We start from the raw sequence: 22,831 nt of genomic DNA on the forward strand, positions 1-22,831 counted from the left end.
CCTTTGAATAAGCTAGAGAGGAGAGAGGAAGGGGGTTTTGACTACAGAGAAAGAAGTTCTGTTGCTTTAGGAAAATCTATGTCTCGCATCGAAAAGATTAAAGAGGTAATATGAGAAGGTTTGTTATAAAAAGAAGGGTAAGTAGAGTAAATGCGTGGGAAACTTTGGGTCGCGGGTCTGATATAGGGCATGTCCATTAGTACTTGGACTTGTACCTGAAAATCTTTAGGTCCATTATGAAGGACCTGGCCCCTTATACTCGAAAATCTTAAGGTCCATTATGAAGCACCTGGACCTTACCCTTGGGTCCAAGGGTTGGACTCATATCTGGACATATGTTGGGTATGCTAGGTGCGTCCTGGTTTGAGTCTGGGTCCATTGCCAGCCTTATTTGGAATTACGTCGAGGTCAGGTCTAGGTCCAAGTATAACCTATTCATGTGTTGGTACGAGTCGGTGCCAACCCGAACTTGATCCTACCCGTTGCCTTCCTTAAATTCTGGTGTCCATCCCATTAATGTACAGTAGGGTGAACCCCAGGCAATGGATATCATTAATGTACAGTAAGGTGAACTTAAGGCAATGGATACCAATAGGCCATTTGTACAGCCTATTTTAAATGATCATGTCACATTAAAATTGGCAAATTTCTTCTACATTTTCCCCGTCTCACCTGATTGTACATGTATCTAACAATTTTAGACAATCAATACTCCAGGGTGAAACAATGGAAACTACGATGAATTCAATCAATGCCATAAATCAACGATTTGCCAAACTTGATGATTTTGATAGTAAAAAAGTGGTAGGAGAATTTTTTTTATTTTTTTCAATTGATAGCTTGTTACATTTCCTTGAACATGAGAGGTAGAACAAATGGGAAAAAATACAACGAAACGGGAGAAAAGAGCAACTAAGGAGGGGAACAGATGCGGGCCTCAAGGACTATTAACTATCAAACCAAGGAGGGAAAGACCAGATTTGGCAAAAGCATACACTTCAAAGTTGTTTTCCCTAATAACAAACATGAATACTAGTGTTAATACCTTACAAGATGTTTGAAATTTGAGCAAAGATTGGGATAATTCTCCAGGATCTATCTTTTTCTCTTAGCCCATTATATAACATCAATGGAGTCACGGTCAACTATTAACTACACAATGTTGTTCTATGAAAGCATATGGCCCTGGAGCAAAGCCCTAGTTTCAACTTCATTTACAGTGTATTCAAGTACAAGTCCTGCAAATAAAAGAACAATGTTTCCCAAAGAATCTTTAATGACGCCTCAAATCAACCCGACCAGGAGTACCTTGAGAACTATCATCAAAATTGTGTTTGACTATACCGTGTGGTGGGGGGGACCATATTGTCCTCTATAAGATGTTTGGGCTAATCAATGATGGTGGGGGAAGTGTTTAGGATAATCTAGAGCCTTGAGCTATCATGGCATTCCTTAGTCACTGAGGCCCATTCCACTGCCATGGCGAGCAATATGTCCCTCAATGACTATGAACTTACGGAAATTCCTTCAAAAGTTCGGTTTCCTTCCTTCCATTAAGTCCAAATAATAGCTAAAACAATAGTTTTCCGGATAGTTATACCTATTTTTGGAATAAGAGATCTATAGTTGTAGACAGTGGTTGAAGGAGACAGAAGAACAAACTAGAAAGGCCCAAGTCCAAGTAGAATAGGCAGTCGGGCAATAGAGAAAAAGGTGATCGATACATTATGCATCACCCTTGTACATTAAACAGATATTTTGTAGAACTTTTCCTCTCTTTCTAAGTTTATAATGGTGAGAATTTTGCCTAGTTAGAAAAGCCAAAAAAACATGACTTTATGGGGATTGTTGAGGACCACACCAACAAGGACTTGTTTTGCAATGGTCTAGATCTCATTAAAGAGAAGTCTATACACAGGATAAATTATTCTTTCTGTTCACCATGCTGAAGTTGGTCAATGTAAAACAAATACCAAAAAATGCCACCATAAAGTGAAGGAAAGTTCATGCCTTATTGGAACAAACCTAACTGCATCAAAAGCAAGGCAAATATTGCATAATACAAGTCTAAAAACAAGTATGAAAACAAGGAGCTTTTATTTCTTATGATCCAAAATAACATATCATGAGGATGAGAAGCCTAAGACCAACAAGAACAGTGGAAATTGTTACATTTGGGGTGTGGTTGTTAACTGGAAGTGAGAAGTTACCTATTATTGTTCGTTTGATAAAAAAGGTAAGATAATTTGGTAACTTCCTTTTACTATTCTTGTTCTCACTTTTTACGCTTGAATAAAGTTCCATGGTAAACCATGGAACTTGAAAATGGAACTTCTAATTTCTTTTTACCCCCGACAAAATTCACTCCTCTTCACAGCTCTGCCCTAATTTTCCTTCACCCCTCTTTTTACGCCGCTCGCCTGCAACTCTCTTCTTCCTTCCTCGCATGCAACCCTCTTTGCAGCGCCACTCGCCTTCAACTCTCTTCTTCCTTTCTCACCTGATATGGCTTCTACGTTCTACCTAGCGGTTTCAACTATCACCTCCATCGTTGGCTGCTCATCCATGTCTGAGACGGCTTCTTCGCTGGCTGCTCAATGGTTGCTTCTCTCTCTTTCTAAACCAAACATAATATGAATCACAAGTTTTTGAACAAAGCATTCTTCGGGTTCAAGCTGCTGCTACTGTGCGAAGCCTAAAGCCACTATTGACCATCGCTCTTTTCTCGCCATTGAAGCACAATCGCTCAAAAAAGGTATATATACCCAATCCATTCTTTACTTTTATTCATTATTATTAGTCTTTTTAGGGTTATTGCGAGCAAGAAAAAAAAATCCTCCAAAGCTTAGATTTCTCTCTCATTTCTTTGTTATTTTTTAAGATTTTTTTATTCTTGTTGAAGTTCTTCAAATGCCCTAAAGAAGTCCTAAATTTATTATTAAATTTCTTGCTCAACTTCGTGCATTTTCATTGCTTAACAGAGGGACCTATGAAGAACTTGTAAAATATGCCGTCTTTGAAATATCTCTTTTATTTCTTAGTTTTATTTATTTATTTATTATTGTTGTTGAAGATCTTCAAATCCTCTACAAAAACCCTAAATCGATCTCTTTTATTTTTATTTTTTACTCTTTCTCTAGATTGTGATTTCTTTATTTACTATTATCAGTATTTTATTCTTCTCTGTGTTATGTTTTCTGAGAATATTGAATTAAATTCATAGGGTTAGGGCCCATAATTTATTTTGGTGTTGAATTTATTGTGTTATTGTAAGAAATTACTGTTATCAGTATGTGTTTTCTGGATTGTGATTTCTTTATTTAGTGTTAACAATATTTTGTTCATCTCTGTGTTATGTTTTCTGAGAATGCTAAATTAAATTAACAGGGTTACGGCTCATAATTTATTTTAATGCTGAATTTATAGTGTTATTGCAAAAAATTATTGTTAATTCGTATGTGATTTCTAAATTGTGATTTATTTATTTAGTGTTATCAGTATTTTGTTCATCTCCGTGTTATGTTTTATGAAAATATTGAATTAAATTCATAGGGTTAGGGCTCTTAATTTATTTTGATACTGAATTTATAGTGTTATTGCAAGAAATTTCTATTATCAATATGTGATTTATCGGTTGTGATTTCTTTATTTAGTGTTATCAATATTTTGCATTGATGAGCTTATTTATCAGAGACTTAATAATTTCCCCTTGAATTCTTTCTAGATGTTCTTAATCATGTATATGCATACGAGCAAATGAGAAATAAAAGGAAAACTCATGGATAAACAAAGATTTTTTATACTCTTGGATGTACTATGATATGTTCTTTATGTTTTCTTATGTTCTCATTTTTTTTATTAGTTTTCTTCCTCCTTTGGGAGGGGAAATACTGTAGTTAGTGTGAGAGTTTCTCAATGCATCTGATGTGGGAGTTTTTTTTCCTGAGTAGATAACTATGGAAATATTATTTTTTATTGTTTGGTTTGTTTGGTTTTGCTTCGCTCCAATTATAAATGTTGTAGCTACCATACTCTTTTTGCTACCTTTCTATTTTTCATGAATAATGCTTATCGGCTCATGAAATCTGAATATAATTGTATGAATGTAATTGTACAGTCCATAATCATCGGTAATTGTATAAAATATATTGGAGCATAGTCCATAATGGTGTGTGCAATGGATGTGTAGTATTCAATGATTATATAGAATATAATAGATCCGTTGTTTTTCTATAATAGGATGGATCCACACACATCATCAAGCATGGGCAATGAGAATATGGGAGGCAAGAAAAAGCTCCAATGGACACAGTGAGAAAAGGACTTCTCCATTCAACTTATGGAGATCGAGACTAGGGCTACGGGCCAGGGGAGGTTTTAAAAAGGTGCATAGAAACGTATGGTAGACATCATGACAATGAAATAAGGGTCAATAAACACCTTAACTAGGCTAAAAAGTAAGCATAAGTTCATTAAGAACATTTACTTTGATATCAAAAAACTTATGTTTGTATCCAGTTTCGGATGGGATGAGAGTAGGAAGATAGTAACCATAGAGGTTGCTGTTTGGAATGACTTCCTAGAAACATGTACTTACTCAATTGCATAGTCTTTTAAAATATTAACTTGTCTTTTAAAATATTAACTATGTTTCAATACGAATATCGTTAACATTAATTTGTGGTCTTCTATATTCAGGAGAATGAATGGGCAAATAAACATCATAACAAGACTTTACTCGAGTATTCGCTGCTAAGTAAGATCTATGATGGTGGCACAATAGATGGAACTTACAAATCTATTGGGGGTGGCATTAGAATTGAGCCAGAAAGGCCCAACACTGTAATCTCAAATGACCCCCCATTAGAAGTCCAGGATGAATCTAGCTCATCCGCATCTGACGCCCCGGTATCATCTGGATAAAAAAGACGACAGTCCCAAACTTCGATAGGAACACATCACCAATCAAAGCAACCCTCCAGCATCGAGTCCATGTCTTTAGCCATAATAGAGATGGCCCATAGCATGTGACACCTCAAGTAACAACAGTACTCATGTGATGGATGGTCTGTCTAAGGCAAGGAAAGATTGAAAGAAAGACTTATGTGATCTTTTACCGGGGAATAATATATATATATATATATATATATATATATATATATATATATATATATATAATATTACCTCTTTTGTTTTAGCAAAATATCACTTACAAGCGGTCTTATTACAACAACATACGCCTCAAAATAAAATCAACATAACAATAAAACCAAGATCTTAAAACTTGATGCCATTCAAATAACCATGCACTATGCTTGAGAATAGAAAAAAAAAAGATTGCAATAAATAAAGAAGAAGAGTGTCGGAGATTACCTCAACCGGGCTTATTACACCTTACACCGAATCACCACTATCCGATGGTGCGGGATGGACGATCTTACGTAAATATCAAACCGAGAAAACAAGTTTAGGCCAAACCACACCAATGGAACATGAACCATTTGATCACAAACTCAAACCCTAAGTGAATTCACTTAGCAACCTAGTTTGAGAGAGATGGATTCTCTTTTTGCTAACCCTAAAAACCCTTAACCATAAATTCATAGTTGAGAGATGGGAGAGAGAAGAACTCCGTAGCTTACTCCCTTAGCTCATTTTCTCAATGTGGGAGAGAGAGAGATCAAACAATAGAGAGATAAAAAGATAAGATGTGTAGAGATTTTAAGTAGAGATAATCCATTTTTTATAGGCTTGAACAAGATTAGGGTTTCTTAGGGTCTTCCTTGGCTTGCCTCTTCTTGTGAGATTGAACATGGACCGTCGATCAATGGTGACTTGTGGGATGAGAGATCTGAGCCATCCATTCCATAGATGTGCCATCAACATTATAGAATGTGCATGAACCCTTACCCCTTTCCGAAACCATTTTTCCATCGATAAAAAATAAGTTAAATTAATTTTAATTAAATATTGTGCATTCCATAAAATAACACATCTCTAAATATATTTCCCATAAAATCTATCAAAGATATGTCAACCCAATATCTACTTCCATATTAAGTCAATTTATACTCAATGCATAATTTGACCACATGTCACAATTTAAAGTTACCAGAACATAAGGTCATATGGACCACAAAACAAAACTTTCCATAAAATAGAAAATAGTAAGAGGTAGGGTGTGCCACCATGGGAGGCACTTGTAGGCCCTACCTTCTAAAAACATGGTGGGCCCATGTGCACAATGGGTCCCCATGATTATTTTTTTTATGCATTTAAATTAAACAAAATAATTTCTAGTGAATATTAAAACATTGTAAAATCAATATCTTTAATTTTATAAATTCAAAAATTATAAATAAAATATCCAAATGTTCATAAAAATTCAAATAATAATTGTAAAATATCATAAAATAAACACAATTAAATTAATTTGATGGGAAATTGATCCATATGGTTTAGGAATTGAATCAACAATCATAGGGCACTCCACCTTCAACTGTGGACTACTGACCATACTTTCTTTATCAGACCGACCTAGTGTTTCCCATGACCCACAGTCCAAGCAGGAACTCATTAGTGGGTCACTAAAGTCTGGCGGATGAGCTAAGGGGTCGCAATCTCAGTTTGAGGATTATATGTCCTCCCTTAGATACGAGTCCAGGTTACTAAGACCTGATGCAACCACAACTCTATGGCGCATAGGGGGATCTCTTGCACATGCGCTTCACCCTAAAAGGTAAATTTTTGGCTTTTTCGAATAATCTATCGATATGCATGTCGTGTGATGACACATGGATGAGGTTTTGGCCCCTGTTTATGTAGGCCACCATCACACACAAGGGTCACACAGTCCCTCGACTCACTCATCCGAGCATATTCTCCGACGTCATCAAGGGCTAATCTATGAACCCTCATCGGTTTGTTCTTCATGCCTAGGTAACATGGGTTTTTCCCAACCGACTGGTCTAGATCGTCAAGCACAATCTGGTATCTGCAAACATCATTTGGATGATATGGTCTACGAGAGACCACACTCGCACCGAGTTCATGTTCCATTATATCATTTCATTTTACAAGCACTTATAAGGTCTTTAAAGGCCACATAAACCTAGTATCTCCCGCTTGCCCTTTGAAGGCCTTATATTCTCTCTTTCTCACTTTCTCTCATCCCGTCTCTCTCTCCCAATTACAATCTCTCTCTCAAGCATTTTTCGCTTATTCACTCTCAATACATTAAACATGTATTTTCCCAGCAATTCTTTCACAAAAGGATTTATAGAGGCAACGCCTTTTCCTCTTTGTAGCTCGGATCTTATCCAAAAAGTGGTCGTAGCCCATCTTTCACATCGCATCGCGAATCATGGACCTGTTGTCGCAGAAGACCATCACATACCTTCATCACATGGGGTCGTATATTCATCGGCTCAAAAGAGTTCTTCAAATAAGCTACTCCCTTTTGTAGCCATACAACCAGCACCACACATTTTGGTTCCATGGGTGAACAATATTATAGTCTGTTGTTTCATCTGGCCTGTCAAATGCTAACAGGTGCTCCCACTAAAATATTTAGTTTATCTAAATCTCAATCTTCTCAATCTCACCTCATTTCTCATATAATAGAAATATGGTTTCATATGCATGGAGTTCTTATAGAATCGTAGCTCCTTTGACATACATATCGCCGTCTTGTTGTCACAAAAAATCCTTACTGCCTCACAACTCACAGGGTCAAAGTCAAGTCGATTAAGAAATTTATTAATGTATACGACCTCCTTGACCGCTAAATAGTACGTCACGTACTCTGCCTCTATAGTGGATAATTTCACCACATCCTGTTTCTTTGATTTTCAAGAATGTGTACCCCTTCTAAGCATAAACACATATCCAGATGTAGATTTGTATCATCTGGATCCGTGAGATAGCTTGCACATGTACATCTGAATACCCAAGCAGCTAAAAGAAATATGAGACTATAGCAGCTCCTACTCAATTATTGCACATACAACATATACTTTCTCAACATTCTTATGCATATAACATGAGGTAGCATAACAAATCTTAAGCAATATATAATTCAATACCCGTTGGTTTCACAATATATAAAACCTTCATGAACCACAAAGGTTCAACTACACTAGTTATCTTAATAATAAATCCATACAAACCAAGTTATCTAATCAACACAACATATGTTAAGAAAGCCTAGCATGATGACATTCCCTTAACATTCCATATGGTTCAAGGTCTTAGGTAATCGAGGATTTAAAATAACTAGAAACATGGGTCAAGGCACATGGGTATTTAAAAATCAGTACATGACATTTTTTCTTCAGTTTTTTATAAATACTGTCAAGACACAATGTTGTTCTCTTCATAAAAAGAAAAATTGACTTGGTATATATATATATATATATATATATATATATATACATTCACAAGCAATAGTTAGATAATAGTATGATGGTTTAAATGAATTTTTATAAAGACTTAGTGGACCTTATAAGACTATGTGTTTTTTTTTAAAAAAAAAATCATATTCATAGAGTTAGGTTTTTCACAAATCATCCATTTTAAAATACATGCTTAGCCTTCATAAATCATTTTATCGCATTCACATTTAATTTCCTACCAAGTCAAATTCATGGTTACAAAAACAAATCATAAATACCATCTTATAATTTTTATCCAAATAAAGCATGACTAAAGAACGTCTATTAAAGTCTTGACAAAATATTTCATTTTTGGCAAATATGAAGACACTATCAAGAGATCATCATCACATGCAACACATCATATTATAGACATTATTGGGAGGATAGTCACTACGACGAAGTTCCACTAGAACACTCACTTCGTGCTTACAGATTTGAATGAGCCACACCCATCTCTCGTGTTCCATCCTTAGGGCTCAAAGCATTGATCAAATCACATCTCCATGTGTATTACTACCTTAAGTCATTCATACTCTAGCACAATGAGGCACTAAAACACAGGGTATTCAAAAATTAGTTTTTTCAAATTTGTCAACATGTGTCACTTGATGTCCATACACTCCATACATATTCATAAAACAATTAGCCAAAATATAACCAAAGCATATAAAATAAAAAGATATTGAGTCATCTTTCTTTATATGACCTTATCATATAATGTGAGATAAATTTCATACCTCAAAACTATGTAATGTGGTACTTGAGCTTTCTTGATTCAATGTTTTTATTTGTTTGACAAGCTTTTGTGATCTTGGAAGAGTACACAACTGATGGAGAATATATTGGTCATAGGTTTCACATTTCATAAAATGTCCAGCTTTTTGACACTTGGATTATCCCTATCTCACACCGTGAAGAAATAATCTTCTTCATCCCATGATTTCAAATATCATAATTTCAATTATTCTACTCATCTTTAGCGTTCTATGCTACCACCAAGTCTCTCTATATATCCCTTCATTTCGAAGAATCTAATATGCTTTTATAGGTATTGTATTTTTTCTTCTTTATGTTATTCCCAAATCGAACATTCTTCATATAGATTGTCTTATCTTGCCAACTATGCATTACATCTCTCCGAAGTTGTACTATAATAAATCATACTCATGACACACTATAAAACCTTTTAAAATGTGCCTTAAAAAAAAAAGTATCCATAATTAGAAATCCAAATGTGTACCTTAACATGTCACATCTTTTAATTTACCACAGCATAGAACATGAACATCCCACAATAAAAATATGATATCTCTTAATTTTTTGATAAAGAGTTTCTCTCCCAATATTTTGAGTACTGAAATAGATTAAAAAAATATAAAAAAGTGCTCAGTTCGATCCCTAAATCACACTATTTAGTGAGTCTATCTTTTAGTGACTTTTACATCATAATGCAACTTTTTTCATCAGAAAATCAGGTTGAGCATCTCTCAATAAAAAATTATTTATCTCAAGCCTTAGAGAATTTCTTCTTGAAATCTCTTGTATTAAAAACTAGACTCAAAACCAAATCATAACATCATGGTGTGAAGCCCAAATAATATTTTTCTTCTGAGAAATAAATAAGATGACATACACATCACAAAATATATCATATTGTAGAATTCCAGGATGAATATTGTCTAATAAAACTGTATTTTCTCTTTATCCTCATGGAGTTTTCCTTTGAAATAAATTTTGTTTAAAAGTAGACAAATAATGGTAGCACATAGATTTCCACAAGCCTCATATGACTTTGTTAAGTATGCTTGATAAATATAGATATTCATATATCAATGAAGAACATACCAAATTACAGAAAATTTAAGATGACCTTTCTTCAATCCAAAATTTTTATTATTCTCTTCCCATAGATATTTCTCTTTAAAATAATTTTTTTTAGAAAATAGACTCAGAATAGAAGTTAAAAATTTGTTGTGGACCATAAAACATTTTGTTAAGTATATAAATAAAATCATGACTTCCAAGTCATAGAAATAGTTTTCGTTGCAAAAAACAATACTTCCGCATCCTTCAATAAATTGATCATATCTTTCAAACCACAAGGACTTTCTTGATGAAACCTTTTTTTTGTTTGAAAGTAGACTCAATTTTATAAGTCACAGTCTAATTTTAACTAGGAAAAAAAATCATATGGTTAGTAAGAAAAATCACGGAACTCAATGGACAGTTTCTGGATTTTTCAGGGTCAAAACTGACACCCTTCATTATTGAGTTTATAACTCTAAATTCCCATAGGATCTCCAACTGAAATTTTATAGGTAGATCATACTCTTAAAGATGCAAAATATCACTACAATATGTAATAGAAACATACCTCATTATATTTTTCATATCACTACGTAGCTCATAATACTCATTATGCAGAGTGTCTTTTCAGTATTAGAATATTTCAATAATACTTAACTGTGGGTGTATTTCTTGATCACAAAGGTCATTAGCTTTCTTATAATTCATTCTCAAGCTTGATATAAACTTAATAAAGAGAAAAGACAACTAATGACATAATGTATCAATAGCTTTGGTACCAATGAAAGAAAGACCTATGTGATCTTTTACAGGGGAATAATATATATATATATATATTATTTATTTTTATTTTTTTTAATATCACCCCTTTTGTTTTGGCAAAAAATCACTTACAAGTGGTCTTATTACAATAACATATACTTCAAAATAAAATCAACATGGCAATAAAACCAAGATCTTAAAACTTGATGCCATTCAAATAACTATGCACTATGCTGGAGAATAAAAAAAAAAAAGATTGCAAGAAATAAAAGAGAAGAATGTCGGAGATTACCTCAACCGAGCTTATTACACCCCACACCGAGTCACCACTATCTGATGGTATGGGATCGACTATCTTGCGTCAATCTCAAACTGGAAAAGCAAGTTTAGGCCAAGCCACACTAATAGAACATGAATCTACTTGATCACAAACTCAAACCTTAAGTGAATTCCTTTAGCAACTTAGTTTGAGAGAGATGGATTCTCTTTTTGCTAACCCTAAAAACCCTTAGCCATAAATTCATAGTTGAGAGATGGGAGAGAGAAGAACTCCATAGCCTAAGCCCTTAGCCCATTTTCACAATGTGGGAGAGAGAGAGATCAAACATGAGAGAGATAAAAAGATAAGGTGTGCAAAGATTTTAGGTAGAGACAATCCATCTTTTATGGACTTGAACAAGATTAGGGTTTCTTAGGGTTTTCCTTAGCTTGCATCTTCTTGTGAGATAGACCGTCAATCAAGGGTAACTTGTGGGGTGAGAGATTTGAGCCATCCATTCCATAGATGGGTCATTAATATTATCGAATGTGCATGAACCATTATCCTCCTTTCCTAAATCATTTTCTCATCAATAGAAAATAAGTTAAATTAATTTTAATTAACTATTATGCATTCCATAAAAAAGCACATCTCTACACATATTTTCTATAAAATCTATCAAAGATATGTTAAGTCAATATCTACTTCCATATTAAGTCAATATATAGTCAATACATACTCAATCCATAATTTGACCACATGTCACAATTTAAAGTTACCAAAGCATAAGGTCACATGGACCATAAAACAAAACTTTCCATAAAATAGAAAGTAATAAGAGGTGGGTCGTGCCACCCATGGGAGGCACTTGTAGGCCCCACCTTCTAGAAATATGGTGGGCCCATGTGCACAATGGGCCCCCATGATTATCTTTTTATGCATTTAAAATTAATAAAATAATTTATAGTGAATATTAAAACATTGTAAAATCAATATATTTAATTTTATAAATCCAAAATTTGTAAATAAAATATCCAAAGATTCATAAAAATTTTATTAATAATTGTAAAATAATCATTGTCATAAAACAAATACAATTAAATTAATTTGATCGAAAATGGATCTAAATGGTTGAGGAATTGAATCAACAGTCATAGGGCACTCCACCTTCAACTATGGATTATGGACCACACTTGTTTATTAGGCCGACCCATTGTTTTTCATGACCCACAATCCAAACAGGAGTTCATTAGTGGGTCACCAAAGTCTGATCGATGAGCTAAGGGGTGACAATCACAGTATATGAGTTACAGGTGTTCCCCTAGATATGAGTCCAGGTCACCAAGACCTGATGCGACCACAGCTCTATGCTGCATAGGGAGATCTCTCGTACGTGCATACGCTTCACCCTAAAAGGTGGATTTCTGGCTTTTCCGAATGATCTATCGATATGCATACCGTGTGATGGCACATGGATGAGGTTTTGGCCCCTGTCTTTGTAGGCCATCATCACACACAAGGGTCACACAGTCCCTCGACTTACTCATTCGGGTATGTTCTCCGACCTCATCAAAGGCTAACCCATAAACCCTCATCGGTTTGTTCTTTATGCCTAGGAACATGAGTTTTTCCCAACAGACTGACCTAGATCTTCAAGCACAGTCTGATATCCATAAACATCGTTTGGATGATATGGTTCACTAAGGACCACACTCCCACTGAGTTCATATTCCACTATATCATTCCATTTTACAAGCACTCACAAGGCCTTTAAAGGCTACATATACCCAACAGAGATGCTTGTAAGATAATTGAAGGCATGTGGAAAGTAGGTGAAGTTAGTGATGAGGTCCCTTTTAACATCGGCAATAATCTTCCAAGATTCTACAAAGGCGGAGATGTTATTAAACTTGGAGGATCCAACGATACAAAGGGCTTACTATGATCAAGAGATGAAATGCCTCCAATAGATATCTGATTGACTATGTTTAATTTTAACATCAAAGATGATTATGTTTAATTTTAACTCCAAAGACTGCATCTTTCATGTGTATGTTTATGGTTTATGTCATTTTAATATTGAAGGTTACTTCATGGTTTGCTTTGTGGATGATGATTTCTTTCATTTGTATTTTTATGATGGTTTGCTATGTGGATGACTGCTTCTTTCATTTATATGATGGTTTGCTTTGTGGATGATGGCTTCTTTCATTTATATGATGGTTTGCTTTATGGATGATGAAAGAGGTGGCTTCTTTCATTTATATGTGGATGGCTTCTTATTTTATTGTCAAAGAGTACTTCATGGTTTGCTTATACAGCGTGTTGCATTGCATATTGGTATAAAGTAAGAAGGAGAGAGAGATGCAGCTGCACTGTGTGAATATAGAGAAGAGAGAGAGAGAGAGATGGCAGAAACCCTACTTTTTGAATCCCACTTGAGAATTCACAGCCATTTTTTCTTGTTTATGTTATTTCAGGTCATGGAGCAGTTTTTTTTGGCAAATTTTGGAAGAGGAGATGGCAACAACCAGGAATGTAGTGCCCCTAATCAGAGACAATGGATTGTTTTATGGTCTTGGCGATGTTATTTCTATTATTCATTGACTCAGTTGTTTTATTTTGTGACCTCACGATTTCTTCCATGGCCAATTATTCTGTGTTTGTACCATATTTTTACAGAATCTATGTTTGATTTTTTTAGTAAACAATGTTTGTGTTCTTTTTATTCGTTTCATGTCTCATAATAGAGGCATGACTGTTAGGATTTATCTTTTATTATGTACGTAAGGGTTATTTTCTTCCTCTGCCACTTGTTCTAACCTGAAATGGGTTTAAATATTTTTAATATTTTTTAGCTCGCCACCAATGTTCTTAGATTGACTTTCTTTTTTAGCTGTATTGTTTTTATTTTGTGGTCTCAACAGTTCTTCCATGGCCTATTGTTCTTTGTTTCATATTTTTATAGAATCTATGTCTATTTTTTGTCGGAAGTCAACGTTTGTGTTCTTTTTATTCTTTTCATTCCTATAGACCTTAAAACACAAGCATGGATGTTAGGCTTTATCTATTATTCTAGGTGTGAGGGTTACTTTCTTCCTCTAAAAAAAATGTACCTTTCTACCAAATGGCTATTGGGCTTTATCTATTATTCACTTGGATTTTTTATTTATGGTCTTAAAAACATTGCAAATTTGCAATCAACTTGAAATTCACGCTCATTGCTGCATTGTTCTTGCAGGACTATTTTAAGTCTTGGAAAGCATTATATGCATTATTTCTAGTGTATGAGTGAAATAGAATGGTAGATATTGATTGTAAAGGTCTATAGATAAATATAGGTATAAATTAGGAAGGTCCAATGTAATATATTAGTGATCATTGTAGGTCTTGTTTCTTCAGGGGCTATTTGATAGTGGAATTTGTGGATCCCCGACAGCGTCTGTTGGTGGTAATATTATGTGCTGCATATACAGCGTGTTGCATTGCATATTGGTATATCACTACCTAAATGAGGAGGGACGTGTTCATACTTCAATTTTTACTGGGGCAAATTATATCCAATACTTGTTGTCAGAGTACCCTCGTAATGGAGAAAAGTGCTTTTATCAGTCTATGCATTTGTTAAAGGAGATGACAAACATTACAGATACAAGCTATTTGGTAGTTGATGAACAAGTAGCCATATTTTTAAGCACTATCACACACGATCAGCGGAATATGGTGGTCCAGAAATGGTTTCAACATTCGGGGCAAACCATAAGTTACTTCTTCAGTTTTACAAGCGATATTAGAATTGGAACCCTTGTTCCTGCAACCACCAATCAATGAAATACTTGTCCACATTGTTGGTGATACACAACGCTTTTACCCATATTTCAAGGTATGCGAGTGTCAAGTATTCCACATTGTCGTTCTCACATCCATTGAGAACTAATATATAATGGTGATTTGTTCGTCTTAATAGGATTGTGTCAGAGCTATTGATGGTACTCATATCCCTGCTCGAGTTCGTAATCGATTACATAATTGTTTGTGAAACAGAAAAGGTTTTCTAAGCCAGAATGTTATGGCTGCAGTTAATTTCGACATGTACTCCCGTTATGCACTTGTAGGTTGGGAAGGATCCGCATCATATTCTAAAGTTCTATATGATGCAATTAGTAATGGACGCAGTAGACTTGCAGTGCATGAGGGTAACTCCATTACATTATTTTTCATTGCTTCGGTTTGTACAATATTTGGTGATGTAATATTTGGTTGTATAATTAACTCAATGCACAAACCTGGTACAGGAAAATATCACCTTGTAGATGGTGGCTATCCTACGATGTGTTGTTTCATAGGACCATACCAAAGAGTCCGTTACCCTAAACAAATTTACTTGAAGCCCATGAGCTCCTCAAAATCACATGGAGTTATTCAAGAAGTGGCATTCGATGCTTAGAAATGTGGTGGAGAGGACATTTGGGCTTTGGAAAGCCAGATTTCCCGTACTCATGAATCAAATGCAGTATCATAGACGAGCACATGTTGATGTAGTTGTTGAATGTGCAATATTGCACAACTACATCATGATGACATGAGGAGCCGATAATAGACGAGAGCTGCATTTTAGAAGGAGCGTTGGGAGTGAACTGGTAATTGACGAAGATGATGGTTTCTCGCAATTGCCTCAGGGGTAAGCTGATCATGATGATGGTGTCAGTCTGCAAGATGCCATGGCGACACAGTTGTGGTAGTCCTACTTAAGTCACTAGAAGTTATTTCGCCTATTTATTATGTTGAAATAACATAATATAGCTTTTTCGCACATGTTGATGTAGTTGTTGAATGTGCAATATTGCACAACTACATCATGATGACACGAGGAGCCGATAATAGAATAGATGTGTTTTAGAAGGAGCGTTGGGAGTGAACTGGTAATTGACCCAGATGATGGTTTCACGCAATTGACTCAGGGATAAGCTGATCATGATGATGGTGTCAGTCTGCGAGATGCCATGGCGACACAATTGTGGGAGTCCTACTTAAGTCGCTAGAAGTTATTTCGCCCATTTATTATGTTGAAATAGCACAATATAGCTTTTTCTTGCAAACTATATTTGTGTTAATCTGGCCTTGTGTTGAAAGAATTCAACAGGGTGCTTGATTTTATTGATTGTGATTGCATCATACTTTATATGTATAATTATTTATATACATATCGACCCAAGATGTCTGGCTATTTTCTTCAATTATATTTGTGACGTCTACCTACAGGGTGATTGATTTTATTGATTGTGATTGCACCATTGGGAGGACTTCCTTGTACTACTTGGGATGTATGGCTATTTTCTTGGCCATTTGATTATTTGTCAAAATTGATAGAAAGGTTTTTTGGTCTTTGAAATTTGAAAATTTATATTCTTCTATTATATGCAAAGATTGTTGAAATTTATGTTCTTCTATTATATTGATCAAAATACCATTGTTTAATTTGATCTTGGATTTGTCTGAATTATTGTGAATTTGGTGGTTCAAGTTTTATTCTGTCATTATTTGTATTGTAATTTATTTGAGAATGAAATAGGTATGTCGACAGTATCTACAAATATTAGGGGCTTCCCACCACGTTTGTGTCCTCACGGTGATGTTCCTTGTGCTATATATATATATATACATATATATATATATATATAGTACCATTGACAACCCAAACAGACTATTCTATTGATGTAAGCAAGGTAAATGTGATCAATGTCAGGGGATGATTCTAAATTCTTCCAATGGTGTGATAAATATATGGCAAATGTCAACAACATAGCAAATTTGAGACGCCGACATGGACATAGTTTAGTTACCTACAAGAATCACAGGAATAAGACCAAATAGTTAATGAACCAATGACAGTACAACATGCCGGAATGGTTGACCTGACCCAATTACGAGATATTTGGTATTTCCTATGCATAATTAATGCTATTATTCTTGTATTTGTCTTTTCATTTTCATGCAACATCTGAGATGAACCTGTTACATATGATATGAACCTTATTTTGTGGCTACAAATTTAAAGTCCTCAACGAATGTTGTGTTTATTCTATTTCATTTTCAATTATGTATGTTTAAACTACTACATGTTATTGTTGAATGGGCTGGTTTTGTATATGGTTATATATGGATGCATGAATTGTGAATGTTGCTTGTACCGACTATGGTTCGTCTTTTGAGCTTTGGGTTTGAAGAAAAAATGGGAGAGAACGTGATTAGCATTTATGATTTTTATGAAATTTTTTTAGGGTTTATGAATTATGATAGGATTATTTTTGCTAACTGTTACTCTAGAGTTTTGCAGAGGTTGTATGTTAATATCTGATGCTACCATTCGGAAGTAAGAGGAAAGTAACTTTCTCTCTCTGTATGTATATATTCCTATGCAGTTGTTTCACCCTCTATATTTTCTTCCATGTTTTTTTCACTAAATGGTATTTTTTGATGATTTGATCTTCAAATGTGCATCACCTGTCTCTCTTTAGGACACTTCTCTCACTCATCAATAAAACTCTCTCATAACTCTATCTCTCTCAATTCAACATACTTTACTTTCAATTGTATCCCAAAAAATAATATTCTACAAATTAATAAAAATTAAATAATATCTACGTAACATTTTACATCTTGCCTATTACTTAAAGCTAATCCAATAGAGATACTCATAACTTCTTTAACTTCCCAGAAGGTTATCAAACACAGAAACTAGAAACTTCTTAAGTTCCCAGGAGCTTATCAAACACAGAAACCAGAAACTTTTTAACTTCCCAAAGAGGTTATCAAATATAGAAACCAGGAACTTCTAATTTACCGTTCATGAGGAACTTCCAATTTACAGTTCACGAACTTGCTTCTGGTTATTAAACAAGCCCTTAGGGTGAGGACGAGTTACTCGACCGATTCCGAGTAAGCATTGGACGAGTATGAAACAGTGCTCTCTACATAAACAATGCAAATATCTCGTTTAATAGATAAAATTTTCATAATTTTCTCCGTGTCTCCCTCTTTCTCTCTCACTCACTCTCTCTCGTAGAGAAGGTCATTCTGGTGGCTTGCAGATCGCAGTTTGCAAACAAGAGTATTTATAGTTCATTTTCCTTGTATCTCGAGGAAAATAAATTGGCCCAAAAACCTATATGTACACTGATTTTATCAGTAAATGCCAAATATTGTTGTGAGGTGTTTTGGACAACCTCGAAAATATTGTTTTCAACAAGCTTGCCACATTAATCATCCACAAACTGAAAGTACAAAGATCAGATATGGCAGAGAAAAGAAAGAAAAATCCTCTTGTAACAATATTCGTTCAATGGAAGTAATCAAGAAGCACATCGTAACCGAGTGTGTATACTACTCTTTTGCCACTGTCTACTTACTCTCATAGGTGAAGAAGCTACTTAAGAGGACTTCTAGATTTAAAATATTGGAATCCACTTAATAATCACTAAATGATTATTTTACAAATAAAAAATGGAGTTTGAGTTTCTTAACAATTAGATTTATCTATCCAAAAAATAGACAATGTACATTCAATTTTAGGACATTAGTTTTTTCAGGCCAGTAGAGAGTACTTTTTATTTTTGGGAAAAGTTTATATAGTGTCGAGGCTCTAAACAATCAAATTTGAACCTACCTAAAAAATTTCACTAGAAGAGGTTGTTTTGATGCTCAAATATCCTCAAATTGATCATCACAACATCTGAACGCATGGACATCAGAAAAAAAAATGGATTTCAAGTTTTAGAAATTGTGTATTTTGTAATGCATTTTTGGACCGTCAATTTTCAAGATTTTCAAGTTTTCATAGATCTGTCGTTCTACGTTATTTTTTAAGCTTTAAACTTTAAAAATAAAGATGAAAATATATTTTAAGGCTATCACAAACATTTCCAATATTGAAAGCATATTTGTCGACACTATTTAAAAGTAGGCTCTAATTTGATTGTTTAGAACCTAGGCTCTATACAAACCGCACCCTTTATTTTTTGGCTTAAAGTTTGTCATTAAGTTAAAAAAGGCACATCTCCAAAATTTTGAGATCCTAAAAATACGCTAACATGGGTTTGTTTGATAGCACACTAATATTCTAATATTTCAAGATAATATGGAATTAGGGAAAATTTCATATAGGTCCCTAATTCTTTATGTTATTTCATAGTAGATCTTCCTTTCGTTTTTCTTTTGAGCAACATAATTAAATCTTTAAGGATTTTACTGTACCCCTCATATTTTATTTCTCTCTTTTATTGACTTTTGACCATAAAAATTAGCCCCAATAAATCTTTTTATACTATTTTAACTCAAAAACATTATCAATGAGTGGAACGATAAAATGATGGTTAAAAAGTTTTTGGGTTGAAATGGTTTAAAAAGATTGTTGTGGTTAATTTTTATAGTCAAAAGTCAATAAAAGAGGGAAATAAGAGATGAAGGGATACGGTGAAATCTTTAAGGTTTATTTATGCTTCTTGAAAGAAAAACAAAAAGAGGATCTATCATGAAATAATATGAAGAATTAGAGGTCTATATGAAATTTTCTCTAAAATCTATAATAATCTTAATTATATTAGTTTTAAATGGGATAAGAGTCGAATCATATACTTTACTCTTCAAATAATCCCCCAATATTTGAATCCCGGTAATTCTAACTTATAGTTGAATTTAACCGGGATTCAATTACTGTCAATTTTTTACGTCTCTGCCTCTCTCTCAACAGAGACCGCACCCCTCTCTCTCTCTCTCTCTCTCTCTCTCTCTCTCTACGACGATGGCAAAGATCTATCCGCTCAGGATGGAAGAAGGCTTGTCTAGCTCCGCTTAAGATAGATTAATTCATGTGGGGCATATGAGCCAAAGAATCCGCCATTGAAGAAACTACTCAAAAGCTTAATAGTCGCCCAATTAGACGGCTGCTGCGGCTGCTTCGAAGATGACCGATGTTCTGAAACCCTTAAACTCAAAATCTTGGTTTCTTGCTATGGTTCCATAAATCAACAAGGACAATTTCCATTGACCTCGTTATGTAGTGCGCTCCCAAGAGAGCACACAATCACCTACTTCCAGTCCATCTTTTTTTTGAAAATTAAAGAAAAAGTCACAACAGGCAAATGTCTCTCCCTGCACCCAATACCTACTTCCAGTTCATCTAGTTACACAGACCCAATGGTCCCAAATCCCATGGATTCAAATATTCTTTTTTTGTATCTTTTTTTTTGTTTGACAAGAGCATGGATTCAAATCTAGTGGTACGCTCTCTCTCTACAATGTCATTTTCAAACTGTTCTCTCATAACCGATTTCATCTTCTACTGCCGTTGATTTAGACATATTCAAATCTAGGGTTTGTTACATAACCGGTTTCATTTTTTGCTGCCATTGATTTGGACTGGTTTCATCTTTTGTTGTCATTGATTTGGATGGAAAATGGGTACACCCATGACCTTGAATTTTGTTGTAAGCTACTGCTTGAATAGCATAAGGTTCAGGTTCGTATAGTATAGAGCCTAAGCTCTGAACAATTAAATTAGAGCCTACCTTCAAATTGTATAGGGAAATGTGGTTTCAAAACTGAAAATCTTTATGATAGCCTTAAAATATATTTTCAATCTCATTTATAAAGTTTAAATCTTCAAAAATTGTGTAGATCGACATATCTGTGAAAATTTGAAAATCTTGAAAATTAACGGTCCAAAAATGCGTTATAAAATACACTACTTCCAAAACTTGAAATCTATTTTTTTTTTTTTCTCATGTCCATACATCTTGATGTCCAAATGATCAATTTGATTGTTTAGAGCCTTACCTCTATATAAACTTTTCCCATAACATAATGTATAATTAAACATGGTTAAGAGTTGTATAATTAAAACAAACTTAGATCTCTTCTCTCTAACCATGGGAGGGGAAGATGACTCTTCTAAACATGATTAAGAGAGAGAGAAAGACATAATGTTTAACAAAATTAGGTCTCTTCTCCCTTCCTATGATTTAACCATGGGAGGGGAAGACTCTTCTAAACATGTATAACAAAATTAGGTCTCTTCTCCCGATGGGAGGAGAAAACTCTTCTAAACATGGTTAAGAGAGAGAAAGACTCCCTTAATTAGGTCTCTTCTCCCTTCCCATGGTTAAGGGAGTTCTTGTTATGTGGGTGAGTCGAGCATATATGTGGGTGATTCGAGCTCCCTTCCCATGGTTAAGGGAAAAAGTTGTTTAATTAAAACAAGATTAGATCTCATCTCTCTAACCATGGGAGGGGAAGATGACACTTCTAAACAAGTTAAGAGAAAGAAAAAGACATAATGTATAACAAAATTAGGTCTCTTCTCCCTTCCCATGGTTTAACCATGGAGGGGAAGACTCTTCTAAACATGTATAACAAAATTAGGTCTCTTCTCCCCATGGGAAGGGAAAACTCTTCTAAACATGGTTAAGAGAGAGAAAGACTCCCTTAATTAGGTCTCTTCTCCCTTCCCATGGTTAAGGGAGTTCTTGTTATGTGGGTGACTCGAGCATATATGTGGGTGATTCGAGCTCCCTTCCCATGGTTAAGGGAAAAAGTTGTTTAATTAAAACAAGATTAGATCTCTTCTCTCTAACCATGGGAGGGGAAGATGACACTTCTAAACAAGTTAAGAGAAAGAAAAAGACATAATGTATAACAAAATTAGGTCTCTTCTCCCTTCCCATGGTTTAACCATGGAGGGGAAGACTCTTCTAAACATGTATAACAAAATTAGGTCTCTTCTCCCCATGGGAAGGGAAAACTCTTCTAAACATGGTTAAGAGAGAGAAAGACTCCCTTAATTAGGTCTCTTCTCCCTTCCCATGGTTAAGGGAGTTCTTGTTATGTGGGTGAGTCGAGCATATATGTGGGTGATTCGAGCTCCCTTCCCATGGTTAAGGGAAAAAGTTGTTTAATTAAAACAAGATTAGATCTCTTCTCTCTAACCATGGGAGGGGAAGATGACACTTCTGAACAAGTTAAGAGAAAGAAAAAGACATAATGGATAACAAAATTAGGTCTCTTCTCCCTTCCCATGGTTTAACCATGGAGGGGAAGACTCTTCTAAACATGTATAACAAAATTAGGTCTCTTCTCCCCATGGGAAGGGAAAACTCTTCTAAACATGGTTAAGAGAGAGAAAGACTCCCTTAATTAGGTCTCTTCTCCCTTCCCATGGTTAAGGGAGTTCTTGTTATGTGGGTGAGTCGAGCATATATGTGGGTGATTCGAGCTCCCTTCCCATGGTTAAGGGAAAAAGTTGTTTAATTAAAACAAGATAAGATCTCTTCTCTCTAACCATGGGAGGGGAAGATGACACTTCTAAACAAGTTAAGAGAAAGAAAAAGACATAATGTATAACAAAATTAGGTCTCTTCTCCCTTCCCATGGTTTAACCATGGAGGGGAAGACTCTTCTAAACATGTATAACAAAATTAGGTCTCTTCTCCCCATGGGAAGGGAAAACTCTTCTAAACATGGTTAAGAGAGAGAAAGACTCCCTTAATTAGGTCTCTTCTCCCTTCCCATGGTT

General features: G+C 34.7%; 1 long non-coding RNA gene across 4 annotated transcripts; it reads left to right on the forward strand.

Annotated features, from left to right (window-relative positions):
• The first annotated feature begins 2,250 nt into the window (after window positions 1-2,250).
• On the forward strand, window positions 2,251-16,556 carry LOC105421867 (uncharacterized). 4 transcript variants are annotated; one of them, XR_002279366.2, is made up of 4 exons: window positions 2,251-2,755; window positions 4,240-4,457; window positions 13,743-15,458; window positions 15,558-16,556. It is a non-coding gene; the product is annotated as an uncharacterized LOC105421867 (long non-coding RNA). The 4 variants fall into 4 exon arrangements; XR_016042571.1 differs by having other exon boundaries at window positions 2,252-2,755; window positions 4,240-4,385; XR_967170.3 differs by having other exon boundaries at window positions 2,266-2,755; window positions 4,240-4,385; window positions 13,743-15,145; window positions 15,230-16,556.
• Window positions 16,557-22,831: the final 6,275 nt, after the last annotated feature.

The sequence above is a fragment of the Amborella trichopoda genome, chromosome 10 (assembly GCF_054954075.1).
Source record: "Amborella trichopoda isolate Santa Cruz 75 chromosome 10, AtrichopodaSantaCruz75HAP2 v2.0, whole genome shotgun sequence".
NCBI lineage: Eukaryota > Viridiplantae > Streptophyta > Magnoliopsida > Amborellales > Amborellaceae > Amborella > Amborella trichopoda.